Raw genomic sequence first — 5000 nt, forward strand, 5'->3', positions numbered from 1 at the left:
ACGATAATAATAAAAATGATGATGATGATAACAATAATAAAAATAAGAATAGCATGATAATGGTGATGATATTGATAAACATAGGAATGATAAATATAATGGTATTAATGATAATGATAATGATTATGATAAAAAATGATAAAATGATAATAGTAATAATGATGATATAAATAATGATAATGGTAATAATCATCATTCTTATTATTATGATCGTTGTTATCATTTCTAGTATTGTTATCACAATATAATAATAATAGTAATAACAATAACAACCGTAATAATGATATTTGCAATAATGATAATGATAGCAATAAGGATAATGATAATGTTAATGATAATAATGCTAGTGATACTCTTGACATTCATAAAAATAGTAATGATAAATACAATAGTGATAATGATAATGATGATGATTATGATGAAATTAGGAATAATGGTAATAAAGATAATCTAATCATTTTTATTATCAATGGTAATGATAATAATAACAATGATAATGATAATTGTAATTATTAAAATGATGACAATAGTGATAGTAAACATAATGATGATAACAATGATAATGGACATGAAAATGATGATATGATAATAGTAAATAATACTGATGATAAAAATAATGATAATAATGCCAGCGACAATTATGATAAAGACAGCAGAGCAGTAAATATAATGATAGAAATAGTAGTAATAGTATTGGGAGGAGATGATAATGATAGTAATAAGAACAATGATAGTAATGGTAACTATAACAGTAGAAGATAATGATAACAATAATGATAACTATCAGGATGATAGTGGTGATGTGATGCTTAATATTGATAATGATGATATTGATGTTAATGATGATGACGGTAATAATAACAATCATCATAATAATAATGAGGATAATAGAATAATACAGATTATGATTAAAATTATGATGATGATAATAACAGGAATGTTAATAATGGTGATGATGGAAATGATAATGAGGATAACTATGATTTTTATGTTTAATGATCATGATGATAATGATAAAGATGATTATAATAACAATAACGATAATTGAAATAGTAATGATAATATTAATGATAATGATGATAGTAATGATAATGATAATAATAATAATAATTATGATAATGATAATAATTATTAGAATTGTAGCAAAGATGACAATGATAATAGTAGTAATGATAGTGATAATGATGGTAATAATGAAGATAAAAATGTAATGATAATGATGATAACGACAGAAGATAATGACAATCATTTTGATAATGATAATGATATTGTTGATATTTATATTGATAACAATAATGATAGCAATACTTATAATGATAATAGCAAAGATAATGTTGATAATGATTATAAATAAAAGTAGTAATAATAAGAATGATAGTAATGATAATAACAATATGTATGATAAGAATAATGATAATAATAATAATGATAATAAAAATAGCGATAAGGATAATAACAATAATACGCGCAATAGTAAGAATAACAATGATGATAGTAATTGTAATAATGATGATGATAATTATAATAATAGCAAAGGAGATAATAATGATGATAATAATAATAATAATAATAATAATAATAATAATAATAATAATAATAATAATAATAATGATAATAACAGTAATAATAATAATAATAACGGAGATACTAATGTTAATAATAATAATACAGTAATACCAAAGGTAATAATCAGAATAATGATTTTGATGATAGTACTAATAATAATGACAAATAATAGAAAAGTCAAACAATGATGAAATAAGTATGTTGACAATATTTTTACATAAGACGAAACTGTTTCAAGAACTGCTACAAGCTTTATTTATTTATTTATTGAGTTTGAACTATTATCCTACTTAACATGGTAAAATGACTGCCTTGATATGAGTATTACTGTAACATATGCATATTGTTGAAACCGAAACAATACTATGAAAAGACATGTTTTAGTAAAGTGAACGTAAAAAAATATATATACATACACTGGTAAAAACAGAAAATGCATTGCATGAATATATGGTAAAGATTATACAGTGCAAAATTAATGTCAACGCTGCTCTTGTTCCTAAAGTTAACATTACTGTAGTTATAAAATTACAAGTATTTTACGATTTTTTGCAATAGATACAGCTGTGGCAGAGAAAAAAATAAATGACCTTCTTGGTATGTTGTAACCGTGACAAATTCATAGCTATTTAACTATAAATAAGGATAAAATGTGATGGGATAGTGGTAACAGGTGATCATGAATATAATGATAATGAATGTAATATTTAAGAAAGTAAAGGAGCAGGAACAACGCCAACATGAATGATATCATTAGTATTAAATGTTTTTCTCTTATTTTAATCAAAACCTCTTTTGATATTGCTAATGTCATTTTAGATTTTATCGTTACTCTTGTTAACATAATTATAGTCATCAATACTATTATTATAGTTGTTGTCGTTGCAGTTATTGTAAATGAAGAGTAATGGTGACGATGATTATAACAATGAAAACAATAGCAATTACGTTCATGATGATTATTGATGGTAATGATAATAATGATAATGATATTAATGATAATAATTATTGTAATAATGGTAATGATGATAATAATAATTATTATTATTATCATTATTATCATTATTATCATCATCATTATTGTTATTATCATCATTATTATCATTATTATTATTATTATTATTATTATTATTATTATTATTATAAAGTTATAATAATAATGATGATGATGAGGATGATAATGATAATAATAGTAATAATAAAAATGATGATAATTATAATGATAGTAATAATGATAATAGTAGCAATAATGATAATGATAATGATAATAATAATTATAATAATAATAATAATAATAATAATAATAATAATAATGATAATGATTCTATCAATGGTAATGATTAACTAGGATAGTGATGGTGATGTTAATGATAATGATGGTATAATAACAAAGCTAATAATGATAATCATAATAATATGGATAATTATGACAATGATAAAACTAATAATAATGATATAAATGATAATGATAATGATAATAATAGTAATGATAGTAATAATAATGATAATGACATTCATGATATTGATAATGACAGCAGTAATAATAATCATGAATATAATTATTATTATCATTATTATTATGATGATAATAATAGTGATAATAATGATATTGATAATGATAAAATTACAATTATGATGATAATTATAAAAATAGAAATTATATTGGAAAGGATAATAATGATAATAATGGTGATTGAAATACTGCTAGTAATTATGATAATAATGAGAAAATGATAAAAATAATAATAACAATGATAGTAATAATAATAATGATTATAATGAAAATGATTATAATAATAATAACAATAATAATTATCATAATGATAATAATGATAATGATAATAATAATGATAATAACGATAATCATAATAATAAGGATAATTATAATAATGATGACGATTTGATGATGATATGATAATGGTATAGATAATGTTAATAATAACAGTGAATGAGAGTGGTAATAGTATGACATTCATGAAAATGATAACAGCAATAAAGATAATGATGATGACGATAATGAAGATGATGATAACAATGATATAATAATTTTATTGTTATCATCATTATTGTCATTGTTGTTATTATCTTTGTTATCATTATTATTATCACTTCTTTATTATCATCATCGTTATTATTATTATCATCATTATTGCAGTTGTTAGTAGCAGTAGTAATAACATTATCATTGTTTTCATGTGTTGTGGTTATAGTTATGATTATTATTATACTTATTATTATAATCATTATTTTGTTATTGTTATTATTTTTATTGTTATTGCTATTATTTTCATCATCATTAACATTATTATCATCATTATTGTTAAATTCATGATCGGTATTACTACTTTTATTGTTTTTTATCATTATCATCATTCATTTATTGTCTCATAATTACTTTTTTTATTATTATCATCATCATGAACATCATCATTTTATTGCTGCTGTTATTATTTTTTTTATTACTGATATCATCATTGTCGTCATCTTCATTACATCATCATCATAATCTTTACTATAATATTATTATCAGTATCAATATTGTTACAATTACCGTTGTTTTCATTATCATCAATATTATTATTGTTATTATTATATATTTTTTTTTAATTCCTATCATACTATTATTATTGTTTGCTTTTATTTTCTTATTGCTATCATTTTTAGTATTATTATCATTATTACTATTATTATCATCATTATAATCATTGGTATTGTTATTATCATTATTATTTTTATCCTTATCATTTTTGTTATTGTTATTAATATTATGTTTATTTTTTCACTGTTGTTGATGTTACCATTATTTTGTTATTACCATTATTATTATTTATCATCAACATCATCATCATCATAGTTATATTAATTATTATTATTACTATTATCATTATAATTATTGTTGTTGTTATTATCATTTTGTTGTTATTATTATTAGTAATATAAACATTATCATTATAGTCATTATTATTATTATCATTATTATTATTATTATTATTATTATTATTATTATTATTATTATTATCATTATTATTATTATTATTATTATTATTATTATTATCATTATCATTATCATCATCATCATTGCTATTATTATTAATATTATTGTTATTATTATTATCATTATTTTTATTATTGTTGTTTTTGTTGTTAATATTATATTTTCAACAGTCATCACCATCATCATTCATTTATTCATAAATCATGTATCTTTTGTCATTGCTCCAATAATTATTATTTTCACCCTCATTAGTTGCAGTTTTAAGTCTATCTATAGTTCCCAGTTGCATAGCTATTATAATTTCTGTCAGCAAAATCACCATCATTACTGTCATCATTTACATTGTTGGTTTGCTTTATTATCAGAATCTTCATTGTCACCATATCTCATGAGTATGATTATAAAGGTCATCATTGCCATAAAGCATTCTAAACAAAAC

At 20.5% G+C, this 5000-nt stretch overlaps 1 protein-coding gene across 1 annotated transcript in view; it reads left to right on the forward strand.

The window, feature by feature from the left end:
• Positions 1 to 5000, forward strand: part of LOC113824674 (teneurin-m) — a gene marked incomplete in the record, with an annotated part of 366844 nt that overhangs the window by 325351 nt on the left and 36493 nt on the right.

This window comes from Penaeus vannamei, chromosome 31, assembly GCF_042767895.1.
Source record: "Penaeus vannamei isolate JL-2024 chromosome 31, ASM4276789v1, whole genome shotgun sequence".
NCBI lineage: Eukaryota > Metazoa > Arthropoda > Malacostraca > Decapoda > Penaeidae > Penaeus > Penaeus vannamei.